The following is an 18440-nucleotide window of genomic DNA, read 5'->3' as shown; positions in this document are numbered from 1 at the left end:
AAATTACATGTCAATGACCTCGGCCTTACTCTCTCCTGAGTCTGTGGACTGCTCATTCTCTGTCTCCAAGGTGCTGGTCAGCTGTCAGTCTCTCTACAAATGTACTGGCAATGTTGGGGTAATCTCAGAGACCACTTTTCTCCCTTTAGAATGTTGAATATATTCTTTAAAGAAGCATTTCATTAATGATCTTATTTTAAGTGTCTTCTATAAAGCGTTTTGTCTTTCTTTTTGGTAAGTTTTCTAGGAGACTGGGAGCTAGGGAAAGGCCAGCTCTGCCCTGAGTGGCAGTGGCACCTCATTGACACACACAGGTAAAAATGTGAAGTTGAGCCAAGACAGCTGGCAGAGCCCAGGTCTCCAGAATGTCTGGGAAAGAGTGGGCCTTCCTCAAAGGCCAACACTCTTGGCAGGAGCTCAGGTGGATGCTGCATCCTCCCGTGCCCTTCTTGTAGTGGGTGGTGCGGCATGGACTCTTCTGGGAGAGTGAAATCCAGTCTTGGGGGAGAGCACTCTCAGCGAAGCAGGTGCACCTCTGAGGGTCACAGCCACAGCTTGCCAAGCAGACAGGAGCATCGCCTGAGTTGGGTCAGGGTTTTGCTGCTGAATTCTTTATCCAGCTCTGGTGGACCCAGCCACCTAGGGAAGTGGGGATCTTACTTGGGATTCTGTAACCTTCCCAGTGGGATAGGTTTGTGAAGAAGCACTCTGAATTTCTCTTTTCTCCTGAAGCACCTCCTTATTACTGGCTATAAGAAAGAATGGGGTGGGGGTAGGAGAGAGAGAGAGAGAAGGAGAGGGAGAGAGAGGAAGAGAGAGAGGGAGAGAGAGGGGTGAACACGAAAGAGCACACTCACTTATCAAGAGGTTTGGACCATGGCTGATTTGAAATATTACTAACCTTGCATTTTCAAATTTGATGCACAACAACCAAGATGCTAATACTTTCCTTAGTTTAGAAAAAAAAAAATCCTTTCACCCATCTCTTCTAGCCGAAGATTAGGAGAGAGGCTTTAAGAAGATTTAAAAAAAAAAAAAAACCAACTTCTGAGCAGCGGAAAAAATGGTTTGTGATTCAGGGGCTTCGGGCAATTCATCATGGAAATTGGGTTTCGTAGCAGACATCGTGTGAATCCTTTCGTCCCTGTCAACTTTTTAATACATTACATTGAGAATGTAAATCGTGTTGGTGAGGGGGAGCGAAGGGAGAAAGGGAGCGAGAGAAAAGAGAAAGCTTCTTCATTTTGGATTTAGGAGGGAGGAAGCATGAGGCCTGTAATGCGTATTATCTCAATAATAAAAAATCTGTATAAATATATGGTTATGCAGGTGTATTCTGGGAGGAAGTGGGGAGAAGTGAGTGAGACAGAGTAAAATTGAAATCATTTTCCTTTGGGAGAGTCTTTAACGTGCACTCCTCATGGTTTTTATTTATTTCCTTTAGTATTGGTTCCTTCAGGTTTGTTTCTTTAGCCTATGACCTGGTCCCTTGCCCTCCCAAGAAAAAACAGTGGACAAAGACTTGAGATCAGGAGTTCCACGACTGAGGAAAATAGAAAAAGGAAACATAATTGAATGCCTCATTCATAGGAAATATTGGTGAGAAGGCTGGAGCTTCTGCCTCACTTCTGTCATCATCAGGATTGGGCAGAGCCCTTGGTTGGTCTCCTCACTACACAAATGTTGCTCAGCTTTGTTCATTGCTTGTTCCGAAGGTTTTTCATTCCTGTGAAGCAAATGGTTCACTTCTACTCTGGCCTATTTGGGATGAGATTAATAGGTGCATTGCTTGCTGGCTCTGTAGAATGTTCTCCTGCCTATCTTTCACTCAATATCATTCACAGTCATTTTGGCCTCCATATGGGTTTCTCACCAAAAGTCATTGGAGAATTTCTTTTATATTCTCCGATATGGTTTTCCTAGGTGATTTCATCTCTCTAGGGCCTTTTGGAGCCCGAAGAAGTTTCAGTAGAACAAATTTCCTGCATGTGGGTGGACCTTAGGCACAGTGGTTCAGACTGCTCAGAACACCTATATCCCATTTCTGCATGGCTCGTCCGAGTCCTGGCTGTTTCCAATTCCAGCTTCCTGCTGATGTACACCTGGGAGGTAGCAGTGATGCCTCAAATAGTTGGGTCTTTGCCATTAACATGAAAACACTCAAATGGAGACCCTGGTTCCTGGCTTGGCCTGGCCCAGCCTGGCATGTTGCAGGCATCTGGGGAGTGAACCAGTAGATGGGAGATTCTCTCTCTCTCTCTCTCTCTCTCTCTCTCTCTGCCTTAAGGTTTAAAAAAACAAAAGCTCCTCAATGGATACGAAGGTTCAGCTGCACTGGGAACTGCTTAGAGCCAAAACTGGGCTGGGTCTTTCCAGGCCATTTTTTCTGTGTTCTTGACTAGGGGAAAAGGTAAGAGGAGGACGTGAAGGTTGGTTGTAGCATCTGTCTTCCTGTGCCCTCAGCATCAAGGTCGGAGTCAGACACAGGCACTCACCCATGTTTACCCAGCAGTCTCCTCTACTGAAATGAACCAGAGGTTGATTCCTACAGATCTTGTTCTGAACAGTTAGGTAGGAAGGTTGAGCAGGGGCCTGCAATCATCCGTTTGCATTAAGTCTCATGTGTTTTCAATTAATATTCCTTTCTAACTAACTACAAGGAGGTGCCTCCTAGAAACTGGTTGAGAATCACATGGTGGGGATGGCCGTGTGGTGCCGTGGGTTTAAGCTGCCACCTGTAATGCTGACATTCTGTATCGGAGCACCAGTTCGAGTCCCAGTTGCTCCGTTTCTGACCCAGCTCTCTGCTAATGCACCTGGGAAGGCAGTGGAAGATGGCCCAAGTGCTTGAGGAGCCCCTGCCACCCAGTGTCAGAGACTCGGATGGAGTTCCTGGCTCCTGGATTCAGCTTGGCTGGCCTCGGCTGTTGTAGTCACTGGGGAGTGAACCAGAGGATGAACGATCTCTCTCTCTCTCTCTCTCTCTCTGTTATTTTGCCTTTCAACTAAGTAATTAATCTTTTTAAAAAGATGAACAAAGAATACTTTGGGAGCTGGTGCTGTGGCGTACCAGTAAAGCCGCTGCTTGCAGTGCCTGCAACCCATATGGGCACCGGTTTGAGTCCCAGCTGCTCTACTTCTGATCCAGCTCTCTGCTATGGCCTGGGAAAGCAGTAGAAGATGGCCCACATCCTTGGGTCCTGCACCCACATGGGAGACCTGGAAGAAACTCCTGGCTCCTGGCTTCGGATCAACACAGTTCTGGCTGTTGCGGACATTTGGATAGTGAACCAGCCTCTCTGTAACTCTGCCTTTCAAATAAATAAATAAATAAATACTTTTTAAAAATACTTTGGAGCCATGAATTAGAAAATTGTGAAAATAGAGGGAGATGTGCCACCTTTCTGATTTTCAGAGAGCAAAATGAGTAAAATGGAAACTTCGTCCACACTTTTTTTTTTTTTTTTTTTTTTTTTTTTGTTGTTGACAGGCAGAGTTAGACAGTGAGAAAGAGAGAGACAGAGAGAAAGGTCTTCCTTTTTCCGTTGGTTCACCCCCTAATGGCTGCTGCAGCCAGTGCCGAAGCCAGGAGCCAGGTGCTTCTCCTGGTCTCCCATGCAGGTGCAGGGCCCAAACACTTGGGCCATCCTCCACTGCACTCCCAGGCCACAGCAGGGAGCTGGCCTGGAAGAGGGGCAACCGGGACAGAATCCAGCGCCCCGACGGGGACTAGAACCTGGAGTGCCGGTGCTGCAGGCGGAGGATTAGCCTAGTGAGCCACGGTGCTGGCCTCGTCCACATGCTTATGGATGTGGACAATGGACTGATGTTTGAATTTAAGCATAATTAAACATTTATTTTCATCAGTGTAGTACAGTTACACGTTACTAGTTGTTATAAAGCAGAAGCCCTGTGCATACCCCCGTCCCTTCCCCTCCCACCTGGAAGAGTCCGTCTGTTAAGTTCCTCCAGGTATGTGCCTGCTGTGGCTGTTCCCTCATTTCGTTAGCAGTCCATTTTACATGGTGTCCGCGCACTTCTGCTGTGGCAGTCCGAGACTCGGTTCTCTGCACTTGCTGCCCACGTCAGGACCCCTCACCCTTCCAAGGTGATTCCATCACAGTCGTGTTGCTCTTACTATGACTGCAGAGGTTCCCAGGTGAGCAGAGCTGGGTACCGTTACTCCGTTGGCTTTCCCAAAGGCCTGTTCCATGCCTATCGGCTCCTCAGCCCTCTGTGCTCCGCAGGAGACCGCCTACTCCCCAGGCTGCTAAAGGAACCTGTTCGGGGGTTGCCTTTCCTGGGCCTCCAGGCTGGCTCTCCTCTTCCCTGGATTTCCACATCTTCCTTTTTTGGTTTTATGTTTTGGTTGACTCCTGTATCCAACCAAAGTGCGTCTTTTGGTGGATTCCTAAGAGGAGGTATGTACATGAACAACCACTTGATATCTTCTGTATTTTACCCTGAGGATTCCTTGATGGTTTAATTATGTGCAGAATCTTAATGGAAGACCCTTTCCCCCCAGACATCATCCGACGGTTCTCTAGCAGGCACTTTTGCCACTGGGAAGTAGGATCTCTGGATTTCTTATTTCTTCGAATGTGGTTGTTTTTCTTTCTCTCTGGGATATTTTAGGGTGCTCTGTTTAACCCAATGTTCTAAAATGCTACGGTGAAGTGTAGTTTTTATTCTCCCATTGCATTAGGCATTCAGAAGACCTTTCAAATCTGGAAAGTCCTTCAGTTCTTATAACTTTCTCAGAGAGCATCTTCTGTTTTTATTTCATTATGTGGGAAACCCTGGGCTAATTCTCTAATTTTCTTATTCTTCCTCATTTTAAAAAGACAAACAGAGAGAGGGAGAGACAGAGAGAGAGGTCTTCCATTCGCTGGTTCACTCCCCAAATGGCTGCAATGGCTGGAGCTGAGCAGATTTGAAGCCAGGATCCAGGGGCTTGTTCTGGGTCTCCCATATGGGTGCAGAGGCCCAAGCACTTGCGCCATCTGCCATTGCTTTCCCAGGCTAAAAGCAGAGCAGAGAGTTAGATTGGAAGTGGAGCAGCCAGGACTCGAACTCGTGCCTGTATGGGATGCTGGTGCCATAGGTTGAGGTTTAATCTACTATGCCACAGCACCGGCCCCAGTTCTTTCTTTTAAGTCTTTACCTTTTGCTCTATTTTCTGGGAGAGTTTCTTGATTTTACATGTATTCATTTTATTGATTTATACAACTTTGGCTATTATATTTTTTTCTATGCCCCTTGCCCCCCAAAAACCCTTTCTAGTTCTTTGACCTTTTTTGATTGGATGCCATTATTGTAGATGTAATAATGTTACATCTCCGAGATTATTTTTCCTAGTTGTCGTCTATGTCAGTGTTACTATTGTGGTATTCCTTGCCCCCCCCCCCACCCCCAGCCTGACCTTTTTTTTTTTTTTAAGATTTATTTATTTATTTGAAAGTCAGAGTTACACAGAGAGAGGAGAGGCAGAGAGAGAAACAGAGAGAGATCTTCCGTCTGCTGGTTCACTGCCCAGATGGCCACAATGGCCGGAGCTGTGCCGATCCGAAGCCAGGAGCCAGGAGCTTCTTCCAGGTCTCCCATGTGGGTGCAGGACCCAAGGACTTGGGCCTTCTTCTACTGCTTTCCCAGGCCATTTCTGAGAGCTGCGTTGTAAGAGGAGCAGCCGGGACTAGAACTGGCGTCCATACGAGATGCCAGCACTGCAGGCCAGGATGTTAACCCACTTCACCACAGCTCTGGCCCCCTGGCCTGGCTTTTGTTGTTGTTGTTGTTGCTTATTCTGGTGTTTCTGCTTTAGATTGGAACAAAGAACTAAGATTAAAGCCCTCTGGGTAACAGGGTGGGCATTTGGCCTAGCACTGAAGTCACCGCTTGGGCCACCCACATCTGTATCGTAGTGCCTGGTTCGGATACCGACTTCCTGGCTTCCAGTCCAGCCTCCTGCTAATGCTCATCCTGGGAGGTGGCTGGTGAAGGCTCAAGTCCTGGGGGCTATGGAGACCCAGAAGGAGCTCCAGACTCTTGGCTTTGGTCCGACCCCTGGCTGTGTGGGCATTTGGGAGTGATCCAGTGGATAGAAGACTTCTCTCTCTCTCTCTCTCTCTCTCTCTCTGCCTTTTAAATAATAATAATGATAACAATAACAACGATGATGAAAGTCCTGCAGACAGGGGCAAGGCTTCTCCCCAGTTTTCCCTCACTGTGGTGGGAAGTTGGAGTTGTTAGTTTCCTCTCGAGAGAAATCTTCCTGTGTCTCGCCAGGACACCTGTATTCCCTGCCGCCTGCTCCTTGGAATGGGGCATGGGCAAGGCCTGGGTACCCCTCAGCTAAGTGCATACGTAGGCCTCCACTTAATGCCCTGCTTTAACCTCATACCTGACCCCTGCCTTCTAGGCAGAAACCTCTGTTTTGTCTTCCACGGAGAATAAGCCTGCTGGCTCCTGCAGAGAGAGGGCATTGGAATGGTGGCCTGGCTGCCTGGCTCGGGCGTGGGCCCCAGCAGCTCTCTTTTCTTTACATTGATCTTGAACAACTTCTACAGTTTTCAGCCCCACATCTCACCTCTGCTTCCGAAGTACTGGGTGCTTCTGAGACCTGTTGCTGCAGGACAAAGCATTTTGCTTCTTACATGTTGCAGCTCCTTTGCAGGCACAAAGACTTTTCTTCCTGTGTCCTTCTGGGGCCTGCACCTGCTTTGTGTTGAAACCTCCTCCACTGCCTTCTGCCTTCCCACTCTCCTGTTGGTGGTTGCTTTTTGATTCCTTTACTTTCATTTGGGGAGGGGCTCAATGAGTATGGTAAATCCTCTGCCCTTAACCAGAGCAGAGTGTGGACCCAGCTTCCCCTAGGTCGCTGTGGTCCATTTCTGAGCAGCCTGAGTGATGAGGTGGCTGAGACAGCGTCCAGAGGAAAGACTAGGAGCAAGTCAGGGCTCCCTGGTGGCCCAGCCTCTTCTGCTGTTTAGGAAGCCTCATTGCCAAGGTCTGGGGCTGAGACCCCCCTGGTAGGGTAGTCAGGGGTCAGTGGAGGGGCTTGCAGAGATAAACTGTTTCAGAACTTGCCTTCTTCCCTTTGGTGTGGATGACTATACAATCCAGGCCCACCCTGACCAAACCTGGATTTTAAAGAACCCAACACAGAATGCTGGACATTGGAGACTTTTATATTCTCTATAAATTGTTCAAAGCTTCCCATGAAAAACTTAAAAAGACTCCAGGGAGTTTTCAGAGAAAAAAAAAAAACACCATTCTAAGCACAACCCTCCCTCCTCTTCCCTGCTGCTCCAACTGGAAAGAGCACAGGGGAGGGGAGGGCCGTGTGGGAGCCAGGGGAGGTGAGGATTGGGGCCGCTCCCAGCAGCAGCCATCCAGAGCAGCATCTTGATTTCCTAAGCCCCATTTCGGCATAAATTATCTCATTTTTAGCTTGTCAATTTGGATAATCTTGGCCCTGGAATGGATTCAGGGGGTCTTAAATGATCTGGTTTGGCTCTTCACGGAGCCTGAATTTGCAGATAATTGCCAGAGCTCTTTTGGCTGCGTAAACTTGTTATCAATTGCCTTTTTAAAAGTCAGCACTAAAATAATCATTCCCGTGAGCAAAACCCATTACAAACCTTAAATTCGGGAGCATAAACACATTTCAGTGCTGGGGAACAAACGTGTGAGATTTCATCACGGCGACCTCGGCGAGAGCTCAGGAGGAGTCGGTGATGCGCTGGGAGAGTCCCCGTGTGGCTGAGCCTCAGCCCTGAGCTGGGCGTGGTCGTAGTCATGGCCTAAGCAGGGAGTGCTGCACCAGGAGCCCAAGGCCACCCCTGCTGCCTCAGTACTGCTCTCAGTCCAATGCTTTCTGTGCCAGGGTGCCTCATCCTCTCTGGCAGAGACTCCTCATTGGCCAAAGTAGAGCCTCAAGATCAGGCTGGGAGAGCAATTGTTGGGGTACTAGCAAGGGGTGGCCAAACAGGGCATCGGCTCTGACCTGTTATTACTGACCTTGGGCAACTGAACTACTGTAGGGACAAGGTTGCCTATCCCCTGAAAAAGGAGTATTATTATTTTGTGGGAGTGGGCATTTGGTACAGCAGTTGGAGAGTGGAATGCCAGCATCCCATATTGGAGTGCCTAGGCTTGGGTCCTGGCTCTGTTTCCAATTCCAGTTTCCAGGTGATAAGTACCCTGGGAGGCAGCAAGTGATGGCCCAAGTGCTTGGATCCTTGCCACCCACATGGAAGCTCTAGATTGAGTTCCAGGCTCCTAAATTAAGCTTGGCCCAGCCCTGGCTGTTGCAGGCATTTGTGGAGTAAGCCAGGTGATGGAAGATGTCTGTCTCGCTGCCTTTCCTCTCCTCATTCTCCTGACCACTGCCTTAGATCTGTTCCCAGTATAACCTCTGGAGTCTTCATTCTGGTTACCTCACTGACAGCCTCAGACCCCTGACGACTTAATCTGTTCTCCAGGATCTCACCCAAGTGATCTTTGTGTAATCTGAAAATAACTTAACTACTTTGCGTACCTCCAATTGAGCCCTACCCAATGCCACTGTGTTCATTATATGCTGTCACATGTTCCCAAAAACACGACTGTACCTTGGAAGCCTTGAGAAGCGATATGGCATTCATAGAGGTCTCCTGGGGCAGGAGGGGTGCCATGACCCCATGCCCCAACTGAGAAAATCTTCCTGAATTTCTCCTGCAAACTTGTTCTTGTCCCACCTGTAGCAAGACGGCTCAAATCTCATAGTGTGTTTAGCAAACAAAAGATAACAGAAACCAGAATCTGAGTGGGACGGTTTGGTGATAAAAACCAACCAACCAACCAAAAATCCTTTGGTGATTTCCCTCTGCTCTGAAGATAAAGACGGAGCTTAGGCTGGCCCAGGAGATCCTGTCTGGCCCTTTTCTTCCTCCCCACACAGCAGAGGTACTGAGTAAAGCACTTCAACCCCCAGGAGCAAGCCGAGTGCTCCCTGTCCGTTTCTCACATGCTGCTGGCTTTTTCCAGAATTCTCCTCGTCTGCTTGTTCTTCAGAACCCTGCTCAGGTGTCCCTTCGTCCAGGAAGTCCTCTCTCACCCCCTTCTTGGGTTATGATCTTGCACGGCCATCCTGAACCTGGACTCTAGCTGGTTCATGAGCTGTGTGAGAACAGAACAACGTTCCCTCATCAAAGCCCCCTGTGCGCTGGCACTCGGGTGAGTGACTGAACCCTATGGAGACCCACACGACAGATGACAGCTCATCCAAGGGTCTATCAGCCAATGCATTCAAACAAAGGGATGGCTCTAGAGGGGCTTGAATGCCCTGTATTTGAAAAAGCCACCCATGTCATTGTAAATGCGAAGCGTGGCTTGCTCTGGTGGTTTCTTAGAAGGCAGTGCGCTGTGCAGAACTTCAAAGCCAGATGTGACTCAGCTGTGGTGTTGTAACTAAGGACCCCAGCGTGAAAAGGCCCTTGTTATGGCCTGAACCAGCCAGACTTAGTGATGCCATAGAACTCTGCCTGGTAATGCATGGGCCATGGAGGTTGGAGTCATGTGTTTTGACAGGAAAAAAAAATGATTGTAAAACCTTGACTCACACTTGTTGGATTTTATATATATATATATATATATATATCAATCATATTTCCATTTCTTGGTCTGCACAATAGAAGCCAAAACTGATAGAGGTAAGGAGGTAGCTAGCAAGGAGGAGCTGAGGTCGCCAGACCCTCCCTGCTGCCCTGCCTGTACCGCCCAAACCCACTCCTCCTTTTGGGTGCATTGGAAAACTGCGGCTTCTGTGAAACTGCTGCTCAGAACTGGCACCATCAAAAATACCCAGTGAGGCTGCTGGCTCTGCCTCTGCAATGACCTTTAGCTAATTATGATGTCAGTATAATAAAATCACCATGGCTGACACTCCTACACCCATGATGCACTTGGCACCATGACAATTCTGGAATTTCCAGAAAAGGGCAAGGAACTAGGCACTTACTCAAGCCCCATCCCCAACCTACCCCAGTCACCATCCACTGTGCCTCCTGATCATATAAAGGAATGGGCCTGAGCCTTGTTGAGTGCAGCTCCCTCGAGTATGCCTGTATTCCTTCTTGATTGTGTGCCTGTTTTCACTTTGCTTGTGAACACACTCTTTTTTAAAAAAAGATTTATTTATTTACTTATTTGAAATGTAGAATATCAGAGAGAGAGAGAGAGAGAGAGATCTTCCATCTCTTGGCCAGAAACCTAATCTGTGTCTCCACCTGGGTAGCAGGGGCTCTGGAACTTGAATCATCACGTGCTGCCTTCCCAGGTGCCTTAGCAGGGTGCTGAATTGGAAGCAGAGCAGCTGGGACTATACTGGTGCTCTGTTATGGGATGCTGGCGTTGCAAGCCACGGCTTAAACTGTACCACAGTGCTGTCCCCTTGCAAATAAATCTTGCTTCTCTACTGCCTGTTACCTACATCTCATCCTTGAATTCTTTCCTGAATCAGAGACAAGAACCTCCACCCAGCCATCCCATGACAAAACCAATACAAGCATCCTCAAAAATGTTGGGACTGAATTGGGTTTTCTTCTCTGGTAGTTTGTTTTCTGAGCATTAGAACACGAAGACTCCAGAAATACTATTGGTCAAAAACAGAGCAGGGTGCAGACATTTTTGGGGAAATGGCCTCCATGTCTCTCTATATTAATGTTGCCAAGTGTGTGGAGTAATGAGAACTCAGAATGTGAATGATTGCTGGTTCTCTCTTCCAGAGAGGATACTGGGCACTCTGTAACTCTCAGTAGCATCTGCCATTTCTGCCCCACCCTCTTTATCCTGCTTTAGTTGTTTATTTGCGTATTTCAGCTACATAATTTGTGCAACCCCATGGGAAAATTTAGAATCTCATGATGGCCACAGCAGGGTATTAAACCATGTGTAGTTCCTGCCAAGGGCAGGGCACTCTGACTTCATAGGTTGCCTGCCCATGAAGTGGTCTTGCCTTCAATCTTTTCACACATTTACGAGCAGACTTCCATATGCTGGGCTCTGAGCTCAGCACTGGGCATGGTTGTACTCTTTGATGATAGTGATAGCAATAGATACAGTGATGATAATGGCAGGGAGGACAAAGCTAGTACCCATCACTGGACTCTTATATGCCCGGCACTGTTTATACGAGTCACCTCCATTGTTCTCTGCACTGTTTCAGAGGTGTGGAAATTGGCTCAGAGAGGCTGAGTGAACTGTTTGATATGAATGATAACTTGGCAGTGGAGTTGGGTCTCAGATCTAGGCTTCTCTTTCTTCTGAGGTTTGGCCCTTTGGTAAGATTGCACCACTTCTTGCCCTCACGCTGGCTGACTGGGCTTCCCTGGAGAGTTCTGGACGTTTTCCTTCCAGGCTGCCCACTCTCTCTCTCAGCCCGTGAATACCCCTTTGCAGGCTCTTCTGTGCGTCCTCCCTGTCTCAACCTGCAGCTCCCTTTGCGTCTTTCCTGGGTGGTCAGTCCCACTGCACAGAGCATCTAGCCTGGCTGACACTCATGTGTCACAGATGCCACCCAGAGTCCCACATTTTATCTTTGTCCAGAGCCTGGATACCTTGTAAGCAGTGGTTTTTATCAGGTTGAGTCTGAGAACAGCTACTGCCTCATCCTCACCTGTCACCCCATCCCAGGGCTCCCATCTCCAGCCATGCTGAAGCCTCCTAAAAACCTCTCCATCCTTCCTCAGGGAGAGGTGGGGCCTGGCTGGTGCATGCTCAGATATCTGCCTCTGGCTCCCTGGACATCCCCCTGCTCCTGCATCCTTGGAGGATGTGTCCCTGTGAGGTCCTCACTTCACATTCATCCTGCAAAATCCATGCTTAAGTGCTCGGGTAAAATACTCCATGGCAAGGGATGAAATGTTTCATGTAAGCCTTCCTGGGACAGTTTATGTTAGAAACAGCTTAAAATGTGCAAGTTGCTTGGGTGACTCAGATGTAAATTTCACATAATACCTAGCCAGCAGCTAAGGCTGGGAACACCTAACTGGAGGGAAGATGTCTGTAGGAGTTGGAAGAAAGCTACTTTCATTGAAGAATGGTATGAGTCATGGGATTTTCACACTTCAGTGGCGTGATGATTTTTCTTCTTTCTCTGCTCTGCCAAATGAAAGGAAGAGGAGAAGAGAGAGAACCAGAGAGGAGACACTTTTCCATCCTTTTGAAGGCCCCTTCCCATGGCCAAGGAAGGAGGCTGGGGTCTAGAGAAGTCTCTAGCAACTGTAGGACCTGCCTGTGAGGGGCTCTGGCTACATCCTGTTCTGAATCCACAGGGATGCTTCCCAGGCCTTGTTGGGCTCTGCTTCCACGAGTGACAAAGCACCCCCTACAGACACGGCCTCACCACTCCTTGCTCTGGTGCAGGTGCAGACGCATACGGGGCTTTGCTTGAAGGCCTTTGCTGTGCCTGCGCTGGGGTTGGTTTGCCCAGCAGGAAGTTTGTGGGACCAGAAGTCTCTGTAGGGTCTTGCTGGCCTGTGTTTACATGACTCCTTTTGCCTGACTCCCCGCATTTCTAACTTGTCTAGGAGGTGAAGTGACTTGTTTGTTGAGAGGGGCTCAGTGTAAGAGGCCTGGCGGTTGTGTCAGGAGGAAGACGGACGCACACATGTCACATGCTCCTCTGACCTCACCTCAAAGAGCTGGGAATACCTTGAAGGTGTCGCTGTCTTCGCCAGATCTGTTCAAGCTTTTTGGCCACTGCTGGGATCTGACCAGTTTTCTTTACCAAGCTCCATCAATCCCAGGACTCCTGCCTTCCTGCCTTGGGTGGGCAATTCCCCTTTGTGGCCCGAGTGTCTATCCCTCTGCAAATCTATGTCTGACAGGTCTGGCTCAGGCTCTGGTGTGCCTGGGAGGTGTCTCCCTGACCAGATTAGGCCACATTGCTTATTCCTGGCTCGAATTCCTGTAACAGATCAGAATATCTCAGAAGATCCAAGTGCTGAGACTGTGGGGGCTCCGTGGGCAAAGAAAAGGGCCTGCGGTAGAGTAAGAACGACCTGGACTCGTATCCTGTCTCCAACGCTTACCAATTGTGTGGCCACAGCTGTGTCACTTAACCTGGGTTTTCAGCTAGGAACAGTGGCTAGTCATGGCACTTCTCACAAAAAAGGGGTTGTCTCAGGGGTCAGATGGGATAGCCTGAGCAAAGCCATCTGCAGGTAATGGAACTCGGGAACCATAAAAAGCCCAGCCAGCCCGAGTCACAGGTTGCACTGTGCTGAGCCCAAGTTGCTTTGTGCATGCAGAGCTTGTCTTCCGTTTGCCTTGAGAGTGCAAAGAAAATGTGTTTCAACAAAATTAGGCCACGTGCTCCCCTCACTGCCACTTTTCCTGCCTTGTCACATTAACTTAATGAATTAACACACACTTAACAAAACACAAGAATTAACACTCATTTACTGTCAAGAAAATGTTTCCTTAATTATGCACTAAAGATTCTTCATGCAAGTCCCTGAGGGAGAAGAAAAAAAGAATGCATTATTCTCCCTTTTCTGGTGAAGAAACTGAGGCATCAGCTAAGCTCATGCCCTTGCAATCACCCATGGAAGCGCAGTGATGTGTGGGAGAAGCACAGATCTCCTGGGCGCCAGGCCCTGACGGAGCTCTCATCTATGCTGCCACTCCAGTCGGCCTGCCCATCACCTCTGCCTACCATGGTTCCTGAGGTCTGAGTACTTCCAAAGCAAGGCTGTCAGATTTCGCCCTGCTCTGGCTCAGGGCCTTTACCATCTCGGTGGCCAGCTCTATACCACTGGATGAGATATGTCAATCCTGGGGCAGGCTGCAGGGAGCACAGGGGTGAAGTGGAGGTGCCGTGGAACTGAGCCGTCACTGTGCCCCAGTGAAGTTGCTAAAGGCCTCTGATTCCCTTCCATGGCGGCCTCCACTCTCTAATACCACACACTTCTCTCTTACCCTACATTCTTCTTCTTCTTTTATAAAAATTATTTTTATATATTTGAAAGGCAGAGAGAGAGAGAGAGAGAGAGAGATCTTTCACCTGCTGCTTTACTCCCACATATCCCCAATACCTGGGGCTGGGCCAGGCTGAAGCTAAGAGTCCTGAATTCAGACTGGATCTCTAACATGGGTGGCAAGGATTCAAGTGCCTCAGCCATCACCCAGGCTGGGTATCTGGGGGGAGCTGTATCAAAAGTGGAGTAAGGATTTGAATGCATCACTGTGATACGGAACATGAATGCCCCAAGTGGTGTCCCAGCTGCTGACTGCATCACTCTCTCATTCTTCTCCCTCTCCTAACATTCAGAGAATTCTTTAACTATTTCTCATCTCTTTCTTGATGATTACAAATAACAATGTGATAATTATCCTGATGATTAGGTATCTGTGTGTATTTTATGTTATTGCCTTAGACAGCAAAAATGTCTACTTGTGTTGTGTTATGTATGAAATGGGGCTTGGATCTGGGACAGGCATGTTCAGCAAGTGTGGCAGGAACCAATACCCAGGTGTAGCACAACCATCTACCTCTCCCCGGGAGGGCAGTGAAGAGCAACACCCATGTGTGGGAGAAGTACCGCTGCTTCACCCCCACCTCCACACTAGGGCTGTAGGAACATAGGCAACTGTGGAAGAATGCAAGGAAAAGAGGCTGCATTCACTTTCTATTGCTGCAGTTAACAAATTATTTATTTATTTATTTAATTATTTGACAGAGTTAGACAGTAAGAGAGAGAGAGACAGAGATAAAGGTCTTCCTTCTGTTGGTTCACCCCCCAAATAGCTGCGATGGACGGAGCTATGCCAATCCAAAGCCAGGAGCCAGGTGCTTCCTCCTGGTCTCCCATGTGGGTGCAGGGCCCAACCACTTGGGCCATCCTCCACTGCCCTCCCTGGCCACAGCAGAGAGCTGGCCTGGAAGAGGAGCAACCAGGATAGAATCCGGCGCCCTAACTGGGACTAGAACCTGGTGCCCGTATGGGATGCCAGTGCCACAGGCAGAGAATTAACCAAGTGAGCCAAAGTGCCAGGCAGGTAACAAATTTTTTTAGCCACAATTTTGTGGATTAAATCCCCAAACTTGTGGCTTAAAACAGCACAAATGTGTTCCCTTTCAGTTCTGGAGATGAGAAGTCTAAAGTCAGGTATTGACTGGTTGTGTTCTCTTTGGAGACTTCAGTGAAAAAGAATCACTTTCCTTGACTTTTCTGATTGCTAGAGGTTGCACGCATTCTTTAGCTCATGGAGCATCACTCTAAGTTCTGGTTCTACCCTCACAACTTCTCCAACTTTGATATTCCTGTCTGCCTTTAACAAGGACATTTAGACCCACACATAAAATGCAGGATAAGATCACATCACAAGATTCCTAATTTAATCAACCCTTTTAGCACATAAGGTAACATTCATAGGTTCTAGGGAGTAAGACACAGGCACCTTTTGGGGACCATTATCGAAACAACCACAGTCTACCCTGTGGGAACCCAAAATTCATGCCTGTCCCACACTCAAGATACATTCACCACATAATAACATCCCCTGAAGTTTTAACCAATTTCAGCATGCACTCAAAGTCCAAAAATCTTATCTAAATGTCTTCAGCTCACAAGTCCCAAATCTTGTCATCCAAACCATCTATGTCAGGAATGAGTGAGACATGAAGTGTGATACAACCTGAGTCACATTTGCCCTCTATCTGTGGGTTTAAGGAGCTAAAAAACAAATTAATTGCTTTCAAGATATAATTATGAAACAATCACAGATTACCAGTAATAGACATTCTTACTAAAAAGAGAGAACGTGAAAGAATGAAAAGAGTTACTTGTTCCAGGGAATTTTGAAATCTAACCAGGAAAGCTCTGATGTGTTTAAAAATAATTCTTTGGGGGGCCAGCGCTGTGGTGTCGCGGGTTAAGCTGCCATCTGCAGCACTGGCATCCTATACAGGTGCCGGTTTGAGTCCTGGCTGCTCCACTTCTGATCCAGCTCCCTGGTAACTAGCCTGGGAAAGCAGTGGAAGCTTGCCCAAATGCTTGAGCCCCTGTGCCCAGGTGGGAGACCCAGAGAAAACTCTTGGCTCCTGTCTTTGGCCTGGCCCAGCCCTAGCCCTTGCAGCCATTTGGGGAGTGAGTTAGCAGATGGAAGATTCTCTCTCTCTCTCTCTCTCTCACACACACACACACACACACACACACTTTCTGTAACTCTGCATTTCAAATAAATAAATCAATCCTTAAAAAATTATTATTTGGGCATATGTTGTGGTTCAATGGGTTAAGCTGCCACTTGGGATGCCTGTATCCCATATTGGAGTTCCTGGTTTGAGTCCTGGTTACTCCACTTCAAATCCAGCTTCCTATTTTTTTAAAAGATTTATTTATTATTTGAAAGTAAGAGTTATACAGAGAGAGAAGGAGAAACAGAGAAACAGAGAGAGAGAGAGAGAGAGAGAGAGAGAGAGAGAGGTCTTTCATCTGCTGGTTCACTCCCCAGATGGCCACAATGGCCAGAGCTGTGCCGATCGGAAACCAGGAGCCAGGAGCTTCTTCCGGGTCTCCCATGTGGGTGCAGGGATTCAAGCACATGGGCCATCTTCTACTGCTTTCCCAGGCCATAGCAGAGAGCTGGATTGGAAGTGCAGCAGCCGGGACTTGAATTGATGCCCTTTTGGGACGCCGACACTGCAGGTGGCGTCTTTACCTGCTATGCCACAGCACCAGCCCCCAGTTTCCTATTAATGTGCATCCTGGGAGGCAGTGGATGATGGCTCAAGTGCTTGGGTTCCTGCCAACTGTGTGAGAGGCCTGGATGGGGTTCCTGGCTCTGGTTTTGGCCTGACAAGCCGGTGTGGATATTTGGGGAATGAACCAATAGATGGAAGATCTCTGTCTCTCTGACCTTCAAATAAATAAAAATAAAAATGAAATAAAAATAATCCCTTGATCCCTTGTGTTTGAGGCTCTGTCATATAGCCTTCCCCTGCATCCCGTGGACTCCCAACTCTCCCTCTGGGTTTGCAGCTCTGCCCTCTGAGTTGTCCTTCCTTTTTCTGAAGGGTAGCAAGTACTTGCAGTCAAATAATTTTATCATTCTGTTTCTTACAGGTACTGGGCATCTGAACACCTTCTTTCTTCTTCTCTCAGTGTCTTTCAGTCAAAGTTTGCAGTGTTTTTGCCAATGTAACACTCTCAAAGATATTGTGGGTCTCTTGTGTATGTTATGTCAATGAACTCCAATATACAAATTGCTGTCCAGGTATTTCCTGGATAATCCCAATTCTGTTCCTGGCTTCTGCTGATACAGCTGAGAGAAGCCCTGATTCACAGGACTCACCTCTGCAGAGGGCCTCTGTGACATGGAAAACACTAACCTTTGGGGGCACCAGAAGAAGGCTGTGTAGACCTACTCTGCTTTCCTGCAGAGCATCATGTCCTGACAGGGAACCTCCTAATTGTCTTCTGCACTCTGTATAGGCTGAGAAGTTTCCAAATAATCAAGTTCTGGCTCCTTTTTCTACAAAAAAAAAAAAAAATGCTCTTTTTCCAATTTTTCCCTTTCTTCCTATTGTAAAAAATAAATAAATAAATAAAAAGAAGAAACCCAACCACACTTTTGATACATTTTTGGAAATTTCAAGTAAATACACAACTTTATTACATACAACTTCTGTCTGCTTCCCATGTAATCACGGGACACAATGCAGCTGAATTCCGTGCCATGATATAGTGAGAATCCCTTTCCCTATGGTATTCTCTAGATGATCCAAGTTTCGTCTACCCATGTGCCTCACTTCCTTCTGAACACCTCTGGAGGAGTCCTTATTGTCCGTATTCCTATCAACAAGGTTTTAAAGGAAATCTAGGTTATTTCTGCCATGCTTCTCAACATTCTCCTGTCTTCTGCCCATTGCTCAACCCCAACATACTTTTCACACTTCCAGGACTGGCCCATGAACCCTCGCTTGGAACAACAGCCACGGTGACAGCAGCCATGTGTTGAAGAGGGCAGATTCTCCTGCCCATGTGGTGGAGGACCACCTGTCCTGGACGATTGCATGAGTAGGGTTTAGCTTCTGCTTCATCTGAGCCATAGTACACAGTTTATACTTTGCCACAGCACACAGTTTTAGCACAGTCAGCTCTAATCAAGCTCTTCTCACTTGCTGAACTACGAGTAGATCCTCGCCTTACTCGTCTGTGCAGCTCCATGGCAGAGTAAGTTTTTGATAGACATGAATTAAATGAATGAGTTATGTTTACCTGAAAAGACTCTTACTGCTTGTCCTAATTAAGTTTTCAGATACAGTGTTTGTTCCCGTAACTAGGGAAAAAAGGGGAAACTATATGTGTGAATTTCATGTTAACACTCAAGTCAATTCTAAGACTTGCTTCCACTTATAAAATATGGCGCAGTCTCTTACCTGCTAAATCGGA

At 47.6% G+C, this 18440-nt stretch overlaps 1 long non-coding RNA gene across 1 annotated transcript in view; it reads left to right on the top strand.

Moving 5' to 3' along the window:
- Positions 1–17515, top strand: part of LOC149127154 (uncharacterized) — a 103103-nt gene extending 85588 nt beyond the window's left edge. Inside the window, exon 3 of the long non-coding RNA XR_016233283.1 lies at positions 17112–17515. This is a non-coding gene — a long non-coding RNA (uncharacterized LOC149127154). The remainder of the gene's footprint in view (positions 1–17111) is intronic.
- The last annotated feature ends 925 nt before the right edge of the window (positions 17516–18440 follow it).

The sequence above is a fragment of the Oryctolagus cuniculus genome, chromosome 4 (genome assembly GCF_051225735.1).
Source record: "Oryctolagus cuniculus isolate XC-2025 breed Fujian yellow rabbit chromosome 4, ASM5122573v1, whole genome shotgun sequence".
NCBI classification, from domain to species: Eukaryota; Metazoa; Chordata; class Mammalia; order Lagomorpha; family Leporidae; genus Oryctolagus; species Oryctolagus cuniculus.
This window is presented reverse-complemented; position numbering and strand designations above follow the sequence as displayed.